The sequence below is a fragment of the Macaca thibetana genome, chromosome 4 (assembly GCF_024542745.1).
Source record: "Macaca thibetana thibetana isolate TM-01 chromosome 4, ASM2454274v1, whole genome shotgun sequence".
Taxonomy (NCBI): Eukaryota; Metazoa; Chordata; class Mammalia; order Primates; family Cercopithecidae; genus Macaca; species Macaca thibetana.
This window is the reverse complement of record NC_065581.1, coordinates 52,865,437-52,885,548: the sequence shown is the minus strand read 5'-3', so window position 1 is coordinate 52,885,548 and position 20,112 is coordinate 52,865,437. Positions and strand designations below refer to the sequence as shown.

At 43.0% G+C, this 20,112-nt stretch overlaps 1 long non-coding RNA gene across 1 annotated transcript; it reads right to left on the bottom strand.

The window, feature by feature from the left end:
* Positions 1–1,297: 1,297 nt before the first annotated feature.
* Positions 1,298–16,283, bottom strand: LOC126953704 (uncharacterized). The gene is made up of 2 exons (XR_007725303.1): positions 15,464–16,283; positions 1,298–3,748 (listed from the first exon to the last, which is right to left on the bottom strand). It is a non-coding gene; the product is annotated as an uncharacterized LOC126953704 (long non-coding RNA).
* Between the last annotated feature and the right edge of the window lie 3,829 nt (positions 16,284–20,112).

The window sequence follows — 20,112 nt, the reverse complement described above, 5'->3', positions numbered from 1 at the left end:
CTTACCAGAAAACATGTTTTCTTAAAGGTTCTGTCTGTTTTTATAGTGGTGAGTGGCAACAGGAGTACATTTGCTCCCCTCCTGGTTTAAGGAAAATCAGACAGAAATGTGAATGGAAGTTGAATTCTCCAAGAGTAAATAAGAGGGGACAGTATGATATTTTGACTTTGGAGGCAGGCTATGACTAGAACTCCTTCCATCCTGTGGCCTTCAAAGATGTGTTGTGCAAAGACCCTTGAGGTCAAGGAGGTGGGTAGAAAGTTGGATGACAATGTTCACTCGTGTTCTCCAGCCCTTGCCAGAAGTATGCTAGCTTGCTCCCCTCCCCTTCCCTCCCCTCCTCTCCTTTTCTTTTTCTTTATTCCTTTCTGTCTGCTTCCTTCCTTTCCTTTATCTTCTTCCCTCCCTCCCTCCCTCCTTCCTTCCTTCCTTCCTTCCTTCCTTCCTTCCTTCCTTCCTTCCTTCCTTCCTTCCATCCCTCCCTCCCTCTTCCTTCCTTCCTTTTTTTATCTTTGGTTTTTGAGATAGGGTCTCACTCTGTCACCCAGGCTGGAGTGAACTGGTGCTATTGCCGCTCACTGCAGCCTCAATCAAACTCCTGGGCTCAAGCGATCCTCCCACCTCAGTGTCCCCATCCCTGTGCCCGGCTCATTTTTGGTATTTTTTGTAGAGATGGGGTTTTGCTCAGGCTGGTCTTGAACTCCTGAGCTCAAGTGATCTGCCAGCCTTGGCCTCCCAAAGTGCTGGGATTTATAGACATGAACCCTCATGCCTGGCCTGGCTGCCTTCTTTCTAACAGAGAAGAAGACATTATTTAGTCTTAGCCTTATATGGTCTTGTCCAGTTTTATCAGGCGTTTTAGCCATAAAATCCCAAATATGAAAGTGACCCTTTCTTTACACTCCTTTTAACTGTACCTAGCATTGTTTATCTAATCTTTACCTACATGACCTTTGCCCTTCCGGACAGAAAAGATCCCTCCTGTTAAGGACGGCTGGTATTTAGTCATATCATTTTTGTTTTCTGTTCTGCCAGGTGACTTCCGGGTGACAGCTCTGCGATTGCGCTTCAAGATCACCCTGCTCTACTCCCAGAGGCATACGCCTGGTTCGCAGGGAAGTTCCATCTCACCACAGAACTGGGAAGCAGAGAGAAGCCTGTCGCCATCCTTCCCCTGACATCTTACTACTGCTTTGAACAAGTGTGCTGCATTGAAAGAGATAAGTAGAAATAGTTGAACCAAAAATTACATGATCCCATAGTTTGTGCTTAAAATAAACAAATAAGCTGATCTTTTAGTGAACAAGTTTTTATTGAATGCCAACTTAATTTCAGGAACATTTCAGGTACATTGTCAAAAATAAAGACTCTTCTTAAGAATGTATTATTATGTACCCAATACTGGTTTCAGGCTTTTACATGTATTCATTTTATTCTCATAAAAAACTCTATGAAGTAGATATTATTATCAATATTCTACTCTACGGATGAGGAAACTCAGACTCAGAGAGGTCAAGCAACTTGCTCAAGTGGCACAGCTGGAGAGAGGGGAGCTGGGGCTTGAGCCCAGGTAGTGTGTCCCCAACACCTAAAGCTAAACTCCATTCTGTGCGGCCCTTTGGAACACCCACTCCATGGCCTTCACACTCCACGTCCTACTCGGGAGGACATGTGATCGCAACAGCACTCACAAATGAAGGCTTTCCAGACAGGATATTGAAGATGGTAAGATCAGTCTCATGTATGAAGCATTTTTAAAAAGTAAAGCATATTACATACTAGTCATATAAACTAGGATGAATGCATATATGCTACATGCTAGTAGAATTAACAGTAGTTGGAATATAAAAGTACCCTATAGGCCAGGCATGGTGGCTCACACTTGTAATCCCAGCACTTTGGGAGGCCAAGGTAGGTGGATCATTTGAGGTCAGGAGTTCAAGACCAGCCTGGCCAACATGGTGAAACCCTGTCTCTACTAAAAATACAAAACTTAGGTGGGTGGTAGTGGTGTGTGCCTGTAATCCCAGCTTACTTGGGAGGCTGAGGCAGGAGAACTGCTTGATCCTGGGAGGCAGAGGTTGCAGTGAGTCAAGATAGTGCCACTGCACTTCTATCTGGGCAACAGAGTGAGACCCTGTCTCAAAAAAATAAACAAAAACAAAAACAAAACAACAACAAAAACAAAACCCTACAGTGAACCTTTATTTATTTTTTGAGTTCTTCTCCTATTTTTTGTTTTTTTAAATTTGGCTCTTCTCTTCCACATACGAGTGCCTGTGGACACAGCATTGTCCTTGTGCTGTCACTATTTACAACAGTAAAACAACAGCTACCATTTCTTGAGGGCTTATATTTGGCTTTTTATTAACCCTGTCTGTTTTAAACCTTATGGTAACTGAGGTTGGTATCATTGTCCCCATTTTACAGATGAGTAAACTAAGGCTTGTGCAATGTTAACTGAGCTGCAGAGAGGATATATCACAGCTAATAAATTAGAGGGTCAGCATTCAAACCCAGGTCTTCCTGAATGCAAAGATTTGTGCAAGTAAACTCTGTGTTCTCCTCTGAGGTCGCTGTGGTGGGCTCTAGGCACTTATGCTACCCCATTTGTGTCAGAATACAGCATGTGAACACACATGTCTATAGAATTTAAAACCCAAATGTTTACTTATTGCTATCTAAGTTCCAGACACACACCATAAAAGACACACATCTTAAAAGATAAATTGGAAGGACAGGTCAGAATTCTCCCTAAGTAAAAGGTAGCAATTATGAGAACTTAGCTCATCACAGCCTCCATCTCCTGGGCTTAAGTCGTTTTCCTGCCTCAGCCTCCCAAGTAGCTAGGACTGTAGGTGTGCACTACCACATCCAGCTAATTAAAACAAAAAAAATTTTTTTTTTTTGGTAGAAACAGCATCTTGCTATATTGACCAGGCTGATCTGGAACTCCTGGCCTCAAGCGATCCCCTGTCTCAGCCACCCCAAATGCCAGGATTTTAGGCATGAGCCACTGTGCCTGGTGTGACAGGTACGATTATCCCCATTCTACAGATCAGGGAACTGAGAAGTGATTGCTTAGTGAATAGATTTCTTGGGCTGAATAGATCAATAGAGACTTGCGGATACATAATGTGCTAGGCATATTTGGTGGGATAGGTAAGAAGAAGTAGGCCTTGCAACTAGCCATGCTATGACTTGCAATTCAATTGGATCACGCCATATTTACATGTCTAATTTCTTTCCTTAGACTGTTAGCGCCTAGTGAGCAGGAGCACTGTCTTCTATGTCTCATGCTCTTCCCCCAGCTGACTTAGGGTTGGTACAGTCTCCATCCTCAAACTCTTTCCTGACTGTGTGTGTGTCTAAAGCATGTGAGTGGCTGTAGCTGCGAGCGCAAAGGCACGGAACAGTGTGTGTTGAGCATTAAAATCTTGCTCACTTTTGACTCCAGGACTCCTTTTCCCTTCCTTTCTAGGGGCATGAAAGTATGGTGAAAAAACCAGGATTGTTTTCTCAAGGCAAGTTTTAGTAGGCAATTTCAGTCGCAGTTGAATCTCTTCTGTTTCTCCAAGGACTGGGCATTGCCAGCCCTGCTGTAGCTGGTTGAAGGGGACCAAACCTCTCAGGAAGACGGACTTGGTTCCGTTTGACCAGCCAGAGCAGGGGGCATCTTTCTTCTGAGGTGACTGCAGCCTCTAGTGTGCAGGTACCTTGGTGTGTCTCAAGCATCAGTTGTCTAAACCTGTAATGCAAAAAGAAGCAGCATTAGCATCTATCAAATGCCAAGAGCTTGCCTTGTCCAGAATGTCCTCTCACATGATTTGTACATACATCTCATATGATTTGTACATACAAATCATACATAATTTATATTTCGCATTGCATGACTTCAATTTATTTTTTTCTTTAATCTTCATTCTTTTTTCAAATAGAAACATCATGAAGAACAAATACGATATAGAATTATAGAATATGGAAAATGACAGTATGCTGTAATGCGTCCTCTTCCCATTTTCCAAAAGAAATGTAACATTTTGGCATATATTCTCTGAATGCTTAACATTTTAATTTCTTTAAATTTTATTTTTAATTCAAATATGATATAGTTATACAATAATATTTATAATATGTAAGTGATGGTACATAGTGGTAAAACCAAAACCCATAAACAACGATCTACTTTTTTTTGTTGTTATTTTTTGAGATGGAGTCTTGCTTTGTCACCCAGGCTGGAGTGCAGTGGCGCGATCTCAGCTTACTGCAACCTCTGCCTCCTGTTTCAAGTGATTCTCCTGCCTCAGCCTCCTGAGTAGCTGAAATTACAGACACCTGCCACCACGCCCGGCTATTTGTATTTTTAGTAGAAATGGGGTTTTGCTATGTTGGCCAGGCTGGTCTCAAACTCCTGATCTCAGGTGATCCACCCATCTCAGCCTCTCAAAGTGCTAGGATTTCAGCCCTGAGCCACCGTGCCTGGTCCAACGATCTACCTTTTAAAAAGAACTATTTTTTACTGTTTTATACTACTGCTTTCTTTGTACTGAATGCTTTTTCCAATGTATTTCTTTATGTTTCCCCCCAGAGGTAGCAATCACACTGAATTTATTTTTTCTTATAATTTTAATATTTTTCTTTATATTTTTTATCATTTATGCATATATTTCTAAACAATATATATGCATATTTTAGTGTATAATGGCATTGTATCATAGGTATTGTTTTGTGACTTGATATTTTCATTTAAAATGATATTTGCAAGATTCATCCATATTGATGTGGTAGCAGCAGTTTATTAATTTTCATTGCTTTACGGTTTTCTACTGTGTGGATATACTGTAATTTATTTATTCTCCCAGCCATAGACATTGAGGTTGTTTGGTTTAACAAGAGGGTAGCATTGACTAAACTGTTTCTCAAAGGAGGTGGGGAAATCTTTGATTCCTGCAGATTTTAAAGGAGAACTCTGGATTTGTATGTTGGCCTTATAAAAGAATGGCAACACTTACTAGCCCAAAACATCTGGAAGCAGGGCTCAGAAATTAGTGCTATAACCTGCCCTTTGGGTGATTCTGATGCAGCTCAAGTTTGAGAACCACTGAACTAACAGGAGACCCACTGGTTTCTCTCTGTTTCTAGGGAGGTGTGAGCTGGGGGAGAGAGCTGACTAAGAAGACACTCCCCAGAAAGGTGGCCTGCCAGTCTTCACAATGTATGGGAGCAGGTGGAAAAAGAGGTAGGCAGAAGGATAGTTTGAATGACGTTAGAAAATTGTCCTCCCTTGGGGCTAGGCATTGCAGCCCTTTTATTTCCTCTTCCTGACGAAGACAAGTAAAATTAAGTGGCATGCCTGTAGCCTTGGAGTCACACTTATCTGGGTTCAAATCCTAACAATGCTTTCCTGGCTCTTTTGCTTCTAGGAAGTTACAGAACATCTTTTAACCTGAGTTTCTACATCTGTACAGCAGGAGAAGGTTGTATCTACTCTGCCTACTTGTTGCAAGACTTAATTACGAGGAAGGAAAGGTGCACTGCATCCCTAGTGGGCACCATGGACAGTGTCAGGGGTGTGGGAAAGTCCTACAGACAATCCTGAGTGCTTTGGAGGCCAAGAATTTCACTCTCAACTCCAGCCTGTCCTTTACATGTTTCCCTTCCTCAGCTGCAGGTGTTTGCATTTCATCACTGAAATTGTTGAAACTGCTGATCAGGAAACACAGAATGAGTTTAACCAGCCAAGTCAACTTCTGCAAGATGGACTCCAGCTTGGGAGTTCTGTATGGAATAAATAAGATATTCCAGACATCAAAGCACTCGATAAGGCACTGTAGAAATGACAACGAGGTAAAAGCCCACAGTGATGGTGGTGGTGAGAAAGCAGGGCACCACAGAACATGGCTTGGTCCTAGAGTGGTCTGTGCAGGGTTATGCTGAAGCTTCTCTCTTAGCTTGTCCTCTCCTCCTTGGTGTGTGTCCTCCCGGCCCCAGAGTCCTGGTATCTTACCTTCTTCCTCCTCCTGCCAGTGACATAGCTGTCTTGAAGCTACTGCCTGCCAGCTCTTCCACTGGCTAACCTCTGCTCCTTCTCCAGCTCCTCCTGGGGAGCAAGGGAGCAGGCAGCTGTGGGGGCAGAGGGCAGCCCGATGGTCTGAAATCAGGACTGAAAAGCACATGTGTACAGCTTGCCAGCCAGAATAACAAACCTCTTTTTGTGCAGTTTCTTCAATTCTGGACACTTTCTCCCACCATCTCTCTCTTCTCTTCTTTACTCACATCCTGCCCCACCCCCAGCAGCACAGCCACCCATACAACATACCCCCAGCTTCTGAGCAGAGGACATGAAATTAATCTCCAGGGTAGGAAAAGGAAGTGTATCATTAGAACTGGTATGATTTAGGAAAGGGAAAATGTCATTGGAAAGAAGCACAACCTTGAGCTATCTGCCTGTTTTACGGACATGAAGACCAAAGATTTTAGAATGAAGGACAGTAATTTTCATTGGAAAACATAATGTGCCATAATATGTCGCTGTCAGAGACTTTATTTCTTCACAGCGCCACTGTCAAAAAAGTCAGGTTTCTCAACCTTAGCATATTGACATTTTGGGCTGGATATTTCTCTGCTGCGTGTTGGAGGGTGGGGGGGTGGCTGTTTGGTGCATCGTAGGATGTTCAGCAGCATCCCTGGTTCCCAACCCCTAGATGCCAGGAACCCCCAAGTTGTGACAATTGAGAATGTCTCTAGACATTGCCAAATGCCCCTGGGGAACGACATCGTCTCCAACTGAAGGACCACTAATCTAACGTGAGAAGTCTCTGTGCTCACTTCTGTAGCTGTCCCATCTCTGGTAATTTACCGTGTTCTTCCAAGTTCCTTCCACCCCCCCCGAAAAGAACAGGTTTTATGCCCTTAAAGGCCACTAGATAACTGTCTGGTTTCTGGAAGAGGTGGGAGGCTTGTGTCACAGGTGTTACTGAGCCCAGTTGGGGCAGTGGGGAGCCTTGGCCCAGTGCTGTGGGTGCTGTCGCTTCTGAGGGCAGGGGGCCCCTCATTGCCAGCTGCTCTGCACTCCTCTGCCATCTCCTGTGCAAACGTGGTGCATCCTTCCTTCTTCCCTCCCTTTCCTCCTCTCCCGTGTCCTTGTTCTGCTGCTGCTCAGTTTCATTTGACAGCCCTGTCTTGTGCATCTTGGCACACTTCGGTTTCCTTTTGTGGTTTTGCTTAAGAACTCATGGTGTAAACGTAGTGTGGTCCCAGCTGTAATCTCTCACATGCACTCACCCTAAAAACAAGGAGTCAGAGCTATGGGATGCAATCCTGGAACGGGGGTTTAAGTGAGGCAGGGAGGCCCCTTCATCTTCCTCCCTTGTTCTGAAACTCTTTGTGGAGGGATGGCATGAGCCTTGGGTGACTGCAGCCTCCCCTCCTGCTCAAGGCTTCCCTCTGTAGATTCAGCACTTTCTTGGTGTGGGTTCAAGCCCTTTGAAGTCACAGCTGGGAACACAGGGGTTTAGGAAAGAGAGGAGAAAGGAACTTGCCCATTAGTTGAGTTAATCGCTATTTTAGCATCTCAAGGCTTTTCCTCAAACAACCTTGCAGAGTCCATTTGTGACAGGGTTGTGGTGCGAAGTGGAAAGGGCAGCAGAGCAGAGTCAGGGGACTGTGACCCAGGATGAGTTACTTATTATGGTTTCCTGAACCTCACTCACAGCATCTGCCTCAGTACAGTGCAAGCCCTGAGAAATGCACATGATACACATGGCTTGAAAGAAATTATGATTCTGTTTGGTTCGTAGAAACCTCTCATTTCAGGAGCAATATGATCAGAGGAAGGAGCTGGGAGGGTGGGGGCTGACTCTGTTAAAAACCTTTGGGGGAAATGCCTTTCCTCACCAGGCTAGCCAGAGGAGCCAGGTCTGGGAGACTGGCCACAGTGGGGACTGTGGAACAGCAGTCAGTATACCTGAAACCGTGGGCTGAGCAAGCACACCTCAAGAAGGGAATAAAGGGGTGTTCAGGAGGAGCCTAGATGGGATTCAGAGGCTCTTGCTTCCTTGGTGAGGGATATATTTGCTGGCACAAAGCCCTGATGAGGAAGAAGGTCCCCAAGCCTGTGCTCTGGGTGGTACCCTGGGGCCAGCGAGGAGTCACTTGCCGAAACCACACACTTCCTTACATTCCATAGCAAAGTAATCCATATGGGGATATAAAGAAGCATGTGGCCTCGGGAAGCAGTGTCATCCAGAAGCAGCCCGCATCTCAGATGTGGGCCACTTGTAGCATCTTTCCTCCTTGCCTGGGTAGGAAACGCTTAGCGGGAAGGATCACTGGGATCTCAACTCATCCTAAATACCCCCCAACCAAACCATCCTGAAATAAATCTGTTGTGAGGAGTGGCAGTGCCGCTTGGGACCAAATCCTCCCTTACTGTTTGTTCACAGGTAAACAGCACCAAGTTTCCCTGGCTTATTCTCGTGCAGCTACAGTCGATCCAGTCCTTAGTTATTACTACTAATTAATTCACTGCTGCTGTTTTTGTGCATTTTGATGTGATCCTTTTTAAATGTTTGGGATCCAGTGAAGGGAAAATTAAAAAGAAGAGAGAATCCAACAGAGAAATTTTCCACATTCACACAGAGAGCCACTCATGCTTAGAAACACACTGGTCCTCCTGTACTTCCTACTGTATGTCTGTCTGTCTTGGGTGCTTGTTGATGGGCAGCAGCTGCCTGTGCAGCATTCCAAGCACACATTGTTCATTGTGGGAAGGATCCTTTTGTCGGGCTTCTGTTCCCCCTAGCCCATCACCTGCCCCACAGTCTGTGAGGCCTGAGCCACGGAAGGGTGAGGGACATTGGCAGCTGTTGAGTCACTCGGGGTCTGGACGGCCACCCTGACTGGAGGGAGATGGGGTTTTGAACTTTGTGGTATCTGATTCTCTGCCAGAAAATGGGCAAACATATTCCAAAGGAAGAGTTGGCCCCCAAAAAAGGTTTGAGGCTCACAGCACTGGCTGGGGTGGTTAAAAATATTTAATCACAGTAATAAAAATAAGAGGTAACTTTTTATAAGTATGCTTTCTATAACAGGATCATTTCAGTGTTTTGCATATGTGAGCTCCTTGAATCCTGCCTACTCTATGAAATGTAGTGATTTTATCTGATTTTACGGATGAGAAAAATGAGGATAATAGAAATGAATTAATTATCATATTTGGGAATGGTACTTCTTTTAAAAAAACTAATCAGATTGGAGGCACAGTTTTGGATCAACCCATGGAGAGAGGCTTAGAAGGTTAAAAAAAATGTTGAGAAGGAAGGAAAGGAAACACTATGGGTTTTTGACTTGGTGTACCTTTATCCTTTCTGCGACTTTGCACTTGGGGTGTTATTGATGGAGTTGGCTTAGAAACCATACTGTTTCTTAGGAAAATAGGAAAATGTCTCTGGCATCCAAGTCAAAATCTTTTGGGCTGACCTTGGGAATCATCCAATGGCTCATTTAATCCCATCCAATGGCTATATAAGCTTCTGCTCTGAAAACACTATTTTCTCCCATAGTCAAGTATGAGCTTTATAGAAGTGAGAGGTTGGGGCTACCCTTCCTCCTCTAAGTTTGGGGGCAGTGGGCAACCAAACACACAGTTTCGGGGGCTGATGTCAGGGAGGTAGCTTGGTCAAAGAAGGAAGGAGGTGTGGCTGTGCCTCTAAGAAAATAAAAATGCCTCATTTCTTTCACAGAACCAGGGAACTTAAGAGCTGAGTAAATGTCCATTTTAACTAGTTACATCTGTCAGATGGAGATCCTCCAAAGTGTTGGCATTTGAGTTGTGAGGAGTGAGGGTTTGCACCGATGAGAAGAACCATTAGTTTTATGTTCGAAGAACTAGAAAGAGTCAGCTTTAAGAGACTTGCTATTCATGAGCCAGGCTGAACTTCATACATTCATGAAGGAATACAAAAGAAAAAGGTTTCCAGGGAAAAGATTTGAGACAGCCAAGACAGTGTAAACTATCTCATTAGACTGTCCCCAGCATTTGAATGAACTGGTTTGTCTTTTGCCAAGCCCAACCTTGTAGGGTGAAAAGATTTCTTAAAAGTTCACTGCAAAATCTGCAGGAGAAAAACAAATGTTAATAACCAATTACTTGACAATTCATGAGTCCAGGTAACTAAATTCTTATCAATTTAGAATGAATAGAGAATTTTGAAAGTGAGAGAAAGTTCGAAATGGGAATATCTGTGATGAAAGCCTTGTCTAAACCTTCTTCCCATTTTCCTGGACATCTAGCTTAAGATACAAGAAAGAAAAGTCATGGAACAGGTTAGAGAATGGAGAGAAAGGTAGACTGGAAAAACAAACTATGACAAAACCAACGTATTTCAGACAAGACAAAAATAGTAGGTAAAAAAATCTGGGATGGAGAACATAAAGACACATTTCTCTGTGCTTTGCATAGGGCAAAGGGCATCTATATGACAATTAGATGTGGGTTTTTTTCCAGATTATTTATTTAGTTTCCTGTCTACCCACATCTTTTGACTTTAGTAGGCACCATTAATGGAAAGAATTAGGAGATGTGGTGTGTCACTTGGCCAATTGTGTGCAGGGTGATATTGGCCAAATTACCAGCTTTTGGTCCTCATTCCTATACCAGATCCCATGCTGCTTATCTGTAAATAGCAGTTGTATAACCCCAGCTGCCCACCAAAGAATGGGTTGAAGATTAATGAGATAACACATGTGAATATCTTGAGTTTCTTAGGAGAACGGACCAATGGTGATATAAAATGTCACTCAACAGGTTATTGAAAAAAAGATTTATTCCACACCCCAGCCCTGCCTCATAATCGGACAACTGCTCAAAACCCTTAAATTACTAACATATCCTTTCCCTTGTCCTGAGAAGCAAGTACCATTTAAAAGCGTCCCAGACTGAAGTAACAGTAAAAAAGTAGCCTGAAAAGCATAAACAGCAATCATGGTTCTTTTTCAGTTTCTTTTGCTGCGTAGGGCAGTATTTGAACATAAATGACTCAACACATTAAAGAGACAGAAGGATGCTTATTTCCCATTAATGGTCCTTAGAAAGTCTATTGGATTTGGGTAAAACCAAGGACAGGTTGAGACCGAGAGAAGTCTGAGTAAGACAAATGCAATGTTGCGATCTTCAAGGTTGTTGGCTATGGAGGGTTGCAGGGAGAAACAGCCTGCCTTGGACATCTGTGACTTGAGCAAGCTACTTAACCTCTTTCAGCCTCAGCTTCCTCATCTGTAAAGTGAGACTGACAGTGCTTCCTCAACGGGAGGAATTAGATTTATGTAGTGTGCCATGAGCACAGTATTTGAAGTCTAATAAATCTCTATTACTATTATTAACATTATCTATTAAATATATACAATCAACATAATATTGATCTTAATAATTATATGTATTATATTAGCATGTAATTAATATATTAATTAGTATTAATCTGGCAATGGAATCTACTTACTACATAGAAATCCTTATATTTGATCTACTTTAAAGGGTTTCATTAACATGACAATTGTTTTTATGTAAGGGGTTATTCAAAGATACTTGAGAATGCATAAATATTATCAAAAATATTCTTCCTACAATTTTGGTATGCTTTCAAAAAATATTTAAAAATATTTTCATATGTGTTAAAAGGATTTGTTAAAGAAAAAGGTATTCATCAGTATCATTTCTGACAATAATCATTACAGGTTCCGAATGTCTGGGATGCCAGTCTCATTTTTAGGAGTTTTGTGAAAGGATATATATGATGAGATGCTCAGACTGTCCCCTTACTGAGCACAGGGCATTTTCCCTCTGATGATAGATCTGATCTTAGTTTATCTGCCCTTTGCTGGATGAGGATAGAAAACCAGAATTCTCTGCAGAACAATCACCTGTAGCCGCCTCTCTGAATTTCTAATACAGGCATCTTAGTTCTCCCTATTCCTTCTCTGCCCCTGGTGAAGCTTGGAAGTTTTAAACAACTGATACTAGCTTGCTAAAACCTAAACAGAATTGCATGCTTTTACGGGAATTAGAACCCTATTAGTGTCTGCAGAAGGTGTGGCCTGCACTGATGCACCCACTTCAAAGTCTGAGGACTTGTGACCTTAAGCACTGGTATCTATTCCTGGTGTTCTTGGTGGCTGTCCATGAAACAGAAGTGATTCTGCTGCTCACCAAGTAAAAGCCAAATTATTTGGGGCTCACCATCTTCTGGCTGAGGAGGTCGGAAATAAAGTAGAGGTCCCTCCTTTTAAGGCAAGCATGGGATAGTAAGTCGGGATGAGACTTTATTTTTTCTGGGGTTCAGCCAGCATGTCTTGCTATTTTTAGAGAACTGGCTAGTTCTGAATGTTGATTTGATCACAGGCAGGAGTCCCATTTAACTTCCCACAGGCAGCCAAGAGCAATGCCAGCTCCAAGAGCCCACCTTCTCTTCCTGCTGGCATTCTGCCACCTTCCCCAGAAGAGGTGAGTATCAGTGGCATTCCACCATCACTGTTGTCCTTGCCCTGCTTCTCATCCAGGAGAATTGGAGCTGGAACTTCAGGGGAGGGTGGGGTAAGGGGAGGAGAGGGAGCCAACATTATACTAAGCCATTTGTTTAGAGGATTCATGCTTACAACAATCTTGTGAAAGGCATTTGATAAAACTGTCGCAAGCAGGCTAAGTAAGTTGGAGACAGAGTGGCTAAGAAACTTGCCAAAATCAATCAGCAAGTAAATGGCAGACTTATGACTTGATGTTACTCTCTAACCCAAAGCACGCATTCATTCTAATATGCTGTATTTCCAAACCTTGCCTGATTCTTGGTGTCTCTGAGGCACTTATTAAAGTCCCCGCTCCCTGGTAGGAAGCAGTCCACTCCAGAGCCACGGGATCAGAATCTTCAAGGTAATAGCTGGGGATCCACTTTTAAAGCAGTCACTCCTAGGTGACTTCTATGCTCAGCAAATTTAGGAAATAACAGGCCTAGGGCAGTTGCTTTCACTCTTGAAGGAACATTAGAATCCCAAGTTTCTATGCAGATTCTTCTGACTTGATCTGACAGACACTGAGATAAGTGATCTGGGTCAGGGCCCAGGAACCTGCATTTTTGCACAGCACCGTCCTCCCCACCCCCACCATTTTATTCTGTTACAAGTGGCCAGAAGACTTTGAAAAACATTGATCCAAAAATAAACAAGAAAGAGGGATATGGATTCTATAGTAATAAAATCATTAATCCTGGAAAGGACTCACTTCACAACAGTCCAAAGAAAATTACTTAGTTTGGATTAAAGGATGACTTTCTGCAAACATGGTGATAAATGGTTAGATCCAGAAACAGGGTGATCCCTCTGTACAGTGTGAGTAGTCAACATCTTAGTGACAGGAATGCTAGAGCTGACCACTAATATCTAACCTTCCCAATATTCCCTAGGCTCAGTTTCCATCAGGAATATTCCTTTTCCTTTGCCCATCTTCACTAGTTAAAATTCCTTTCTTTAAGGCTTAGTTCAAAAACCACTTTCTTCCCAAAGTTTTCTCTCAATTCTCTTCCTCTTCTTAGTTCCTATGTCTCTAATTGGACATACATCACATCATATCTAGCAGTGTAATTCCTCGTGTACCTGTAATACATCTACATCTCTTCTCCTAGAGGGCCAGCACTCTGCTTCCTGTTTGATTTCTCGACCATCTGCCAAAGGCCTTTTGCACAGTAAGGGTCAGGCGGATAAAGCCACCACCACTAACACCACCCTTACAGAGCACTTTACAGTGTGCAGGTCCCGTTTTAAGCATTGTAACAAGTATATTAGACATATTTCTATTGTACAGGTGGAGGGAACAAGGAACTGAGAGGTATTTTTTTGTGGACGGGTCTCTTTTACAAACTCTAGCTCTGTAGATGATCAGCATGTACGGAGATCTGAATACTGTGGATTCTAGGAAGAGGTCCTGAAAAACTCTTAACCTTTTAATTAATTTAGTGCATCAGAATCACGGGAATGGATGGCTGCAACCCCCAGAGTTTCTGATTCAGGAAGCCAGGGTAGGAACTGAGAATGTTCATTTCTAGCATGTTCCCAGGTGATGCTGATGCTGCTGGTCTGGGGCCCACACTCTGAGAACCACTGCTCTAGGTCAATGTTTCTGATGCTCTGCAATTTGAGGGCAAAAAAATTGGCCCTTATATTCTGAGCTTCCTAAAAGCAAAGAGATGAGGGAGAGGAATAGAAACTACACAGAAGTTAGGAAGGTGTGAGCCCTTTCCAAGGGCATGGCTGTAGGTGCGTTCACTGATGAGGGTGCGGACAGGCAGTCAGCACTCCAAAGAGAGGGAAACGCTGCTGGAAGTCACTTAGTGCTTTTGGCTTGAGCAGTTGCTTGCCACCGGGAATGATTTCATTGGTTTCCAAATTTTACCAATAAGCCTTCTGTGAGTTTTGGTGAAGAATGGGTATAAAATGAGATGAGTGTTTTTCTTGAGAAGATAGCCAGCAGAGAGTCCTCTAACTCACTTGACTTTATATCACATTTGTAGAGGGATCATAAAGATAATATAATACAATGTAATAATACAGAATAATGATGATGGTTTTTATTACAGCTCCTGAAGCTGTTACTTTTAAAAAAAATTTTTTACCTGCACTTATTAAATTGAGTGAGGATGAAGAATTGCTCAAGGTCCAGGGACCAAGTCAGTAGCATGGGGTTCTTGTCCTAGTTTTCCAAATAAATGCATTGCTCAGGGACTTAATTTCTTAGTGGAATAGTTAAATTCTCTTAGTGGGGACATCTATGCGGTCATCCAAAAACCCATCCCCGTGCAGCAATTGAATATTTGAGATAAACTACATATTAAAAATAAACTCCTTTGAGTTGCTTGAGAGCAAAGTTCAACAGAAACTCAAAATACTTTGCCAAGGCATTCAAAGGGCAAGCCACACGTTCAAGGTCACATGCCGTCAGGTTCTCATCCATCTCTCCTGACACTGGTAGCTCTTCTTCAGGTAACTGACCAGCCCCTTCAGGGATTACTTTGAAATCTCTCCCTTCAGTGTCCCTCTGTCTTCCAGGCCCACCCTCCTCCCCCTCTGCCTTTGCGTCAAGCCCCAGCACCCAGAAGCAAGTCCACTGTCAGTACTGGCCAACAAGTCATTCCATGCACTGAGCCTGGCGGTTGGGGGCTTTTCTCTTATTCATTTCCCCACGCCTGGCTCTGCCTGTCGGATCTGGACTCCAGCTGTCCTCCCCCGCCTGTCTGAGATGCAGAACTTGGAGCTTCACCTGCTTCTACAGACGCTGCCTTGCTGGCTTCAGATGACAGAAGCACATCGCCCGCAGGGCTTCCCAAAAATTCACAAAGAAAGAAAGACAGATGGGCAAGGCAGGAACGGCCAGAGGACGATTAGAGGAGAAAGCAGCGCGCAGGGAAAGCTCAGCACATACCTGGGGAAAAGTTGCAGGCGGGTCCCTCCTCCTCGCTGGGCTTTCTTCCTCAGCAGGCTTCGCCCCCCACTGAGGTGTTTAGGATGTGGGTAGTTATTTACTTATTTATTTATTTTCCAGAGCTGGCAGTGTTGGCTCGCATTTCTATGCCTTCCTGTCAGAATTCTCTCAAGGAAACGGCAGCTGGTGAGCTCAGAAATGTCAGTCAGAATCTTGGCCTAGTTTGGGGCCTTGAAGATTCTTACAGAAAGTTAAAAAGGTTTCTGGGCCAGTGTCTCCTTTGGGTTTTCCCTCTTTTGCTTCTCACCTTTTCCATCTTCTATTTTTTCTTTTTTTTTTTCATTTTACCCCAGTAGCTAGCTACTTAAATTGCCTGCTTCTGTCTTTCTGATGGTCCCCTCTTGGGTACGGCTGTGGCTCTTCTTTTGGCTCAGTCTAACAGCCTGGTGATTTTCTAAGCATTCAGATCAGTACTTAGACCCTTATTGCTTATTTCGTCTTCTTACTTATTCCCTTTTCCCCTTTCCTCCCTCTCCTTTCACTGTTATCTTTGTGATTGTGACCCTTCTAATCACACACAAAGAAATCATCTTCGTCTGTCCTTTATGTGCATTTCGTATCCTCACCGAATAGGCTGTCATTCCCCTATTTGTGCCCTGTCCACCCATTTCTCCTTCATTCTTTAGTTCCGTCACTTGTTCTCGCTTTACCTTGGACTTGGGTCCTGTCCAGATGTGACCTAGCTACAGATCTGATCTCTCCTCTCCTCTCCTCTCCCCCCTCCCCTCCCCTCCTCTCCTCTCCTCTCCTCTCCTCTCCTCTCCTCTCCTCTCCTCTCCTCTCCTCTCCTCTCCTTTCTCTCCTCTCCTCTCTGTTCCTCGGGCAGTTTCATTCCCTGCCTCCTCTTGTCTCTGCTCTCTGAAGGGGAGCCTCCTCCTTTTGTACTCTCCAGCCCTCTGCCCACCCCCAGCACACTCTCCCACCTGTTTGTGTCTTTTAAGGGACTTGGTCCTGTCCATGCCTTCTGTCCACCTCAATCACCCCAGTGACGGGCCTCTGAAAGCTGTTAAATTACACCTCTTCAGCTGTCCCATTGCAAGGAGAAATGATCTCTGCTAAATCCTTTTTCAGATAGGCAAATCTATATTAATGCCTCTGTTGATGGAATATACTGAAATGATGCATGTGTTATTTTAAAGAGTAAGAACATTAATTTTTTTCAAATGAATGAATCTCTATCTCTTGATACTGGGTTCCTTTTAGGTTGTATCAGTATATATGACCTCAGATACAGCTCTTTAAACTTGTTAAGTTATTTGGGCCATTTCTCAAGTGGGAAGTAGTTACAGTGGAGTTATGGTAAACGTGGGTGGTGTGGGACTTGACTGCATGCTCGATAACGTGTTTAGTGACTGCCTGTCAAGTCACAGTGTACCATATTAAGCACTAGAAATAAGTTGTTGATGTTCCCTGCTCTTGAGAGACTTACAGGCTCTTTTGGGGATAGGACTTGAATCTGGAGGAAATATATGCACAGATATATACACATATATAAAATATAATAATTACAGACTGATAGAATGGAAAATAAGCACTATTGGCATTCGGAAGCAGAGATTAATAAGTGGTGGGCCAGGTAGTAAAAGCTTCGTGGAGGAGATGGGTTTCAGCTAGGTCGTGAATGATAGGGAGAGCTTATATACATGGAGAGGGAGGGAAGGGCTTTCTCAGATGTGGGAACAGCTTGAGCAAAGACATAGAGGCAGGGATGTGCAGAGTGTGTTCAGGAAATACTGATGAACCTGTGGCTGGATCCAATGCTTTGTGAAGGGGTCAGCCTGGGGAAGGCCTCGGGCACAAACAGACATTCTGGGAAAGTATACTCATGGTAGGAGATGGCAGTGTTTTAAAGAGTTCCTTTAGACCACACAGTTACAGATAGCTATACTTAAAAAGAGTAGTGCTATTCTGTTCTGATATGGTTTATATAAATGCTACGAATTTGGATGGTTTGATAATTATTATCTGAATAATCATGGTCTGAAATTTGTTGCTATTGAATATTCAGAGAGAAATAGACATTTCTCTCTCCAATCCTTAGAATATTAAGTCTTTTTATTAATATTTTTTTCTGGCACTTGTTACTGAAGGTCTGCTGTTATAAATGTAGAAAACTGCTAGCCCCACTCATTCACAGTCTATCACTGGTTCTGTCTCCCTCACACAGTTGGCCCTAAAGTCTACTCAACATCACTTTTTCCACTTACTGAAAACTTGATTCCACCTTGGCTGGATTATGCATTTGTTATGGGTCTAGACACACTTTAACATGTCTTTATCCTGTTTAATTTTTTTTTTTTTACAATTTCTTTTTATGGAAGTCGAGAATTCACAACACTGTAAACTTCTGGAGGTCAAGTGTATACTTATTTCGATTTCTTCTCTTGTTTGCAGCACAATATAAGGACACAGTGGCCTCCCAATGAATGGTTGCTAAAATCAGATTGGATCAAAAGGTTCACTAAAACACTAAAACTCTACAAGAGAATACAAAATACAAACCCAACGGCCACATTACTAAACATCTTCTGAATATTGTGTCAAGCCTTTAGTTCTTCTGAGATTTTTCTAGGGTCAAAAGAGGGAACTGATGTTAATTTAATAATTTATCTATATATAGGATTGTACTTTAGGTTTTCAAATCACAAATCATGCACTATTTTGGGTGGGTAAGCCAAAGGTATTGATACTCAAATTTGGAAGATGAAGAATGAGGGAACTCGCTGAGGGCCACATGGAAAAAGATGAGATCATCTACTGAAAAATATGGGATCAAATTCAAGACTTAGGATTTCTAATTAAATGTTTTTTTTACCACAGCACCTTTTAGGTCAGAAATTTTGACTTCCTGGTAAAGAACTACTTTTGTTTTCTCTAAATTCTTATGTAAATCGGGTTGGTTTTAAAATGATGCAACTTGATGAGTGAAGTATTAGACGTGAATGTGAGGAGTGGGTCTTCCTGAGATCTTTCCCCAGTGAGATGATCTTCCCTGTGGAAATCTCCAGAAGCCAGGGAAAAGGTTAAATTAGAGCTGGTCCTAAGCAAGAAGTATTCTTCAGGAAAATCTTACTTAGTTACTTACTTGGTGTGTTAGGGATCCAAGGCCCAGTTTAGCAGTGAGTCTTGCCCCCCGTCACAGAACCAGCATCTCCTGACTCGTTGGTAAGTGTGCTTTGTATCACACACAGGCATCATGATTGCCTCCTGTTTGGTCATGAGCCTCCTGAAGAGCCTTCTCTTCCCCAAGGCCACCACTGGGACAGGGTGATAATAGTGAAGGGAATACTCAGGTTGCCTTATTTGTGGCTGAAGGCCATCTCTTAGAGCCCTACAATAGTGAGCAGAAACTAGATGAAAAAATTCCATAACTGTGGTGGCGTGGGGGAATGCAGAAAACAGACTGTTCCATGTTAAAAATCGTTTTAATGCTTTATAGTGGGTTCAGCCACTGACTTTCATAAGGGTGATAGTAATAATAGTGAAATCATGGGATGGTAATAATAAATCCTTTCAGATGCTGCCAGAACTACATATCACAGGCTTTAGATGCCGGTGGGCAGCTGCTTGGCTAAATGTGGCCCCCAGTTGTCAAGGAGAGACCCACCCCAAAACAGGAGAAACAAGTCAACAAGTATTTGCAGGGCACACACAGGGCAGAGCCCCTTGGAGGTGAAGGCTTCAATTTAGACACCATCCCTGCTTTTAAGGAATTAGCAATTTGAAAATGTGCTCAAAATGTCGAGTTTGACATAGAGGCATGTATGGCTCCACAAACTGGCTTGTGTAGACCAGAGATAAACTAAAGTATCATGTGCCCTAGCTGGTTATCCTGCCTCTAACCAATGGTTGACAGTTGTCAGTGTTGTGGAGTTGGATATCCTTGAAGATAGCGTCAGCAATAAACTTCTGTTAACTTTTTTGTTTCCAAGATGGTTTAATTTCCTTGAACTAGAAGGCAGGATTTTGCTACTGTGTAATTGCCAGAAGTCATTGACTCTCACCTTAATGTCCTCTTCTAAAATCCAGAGATAATAATAACCCAGCCACCTCTCCTGCTAGCTTGTTTGGAGGATTTAAATGAAGTAACTTCTTTGGTTTGTGTGTTGGTTGTTTTAGTTGTCCTTTGAGTGGGTAAGGAGTAGTGTGATGAAGGCACAGAGATTAGTTTGGGTTTCATGAAGGTGGATTCAGCAGTAGATGGAGTATGAGACATTTGCCCACAATTATACATTTTAAGGGTACATCTAGTTTGGGCTTCTCATTGGGTAGTAAGGAAATGGGGTCTTGAGAATTAAAGTGATTTTTCTCCCCATTGTCAGTCTTGGGATAAGCTATGATGTTACAGAGTCTGCCAGGTTTTTCTCACCAAGTGAGAACAAATGAGATAATGATTGTGAAAGTTATCCATCAGCAGTAGAATTCTATACAAATGTGAAGTGTTATTTTATTGAAATATGTCCCCCAAAGCTCGTTATTGCAGAAAACTGATAATCACCCTGGGTGATGGCAGAGCTTTGGGGCCTTGGACACCAGCTGTTCCCCAGGAGGTTTTCCCAGCTGCTGCTAAGGGCAACCCTGCGGTGGAG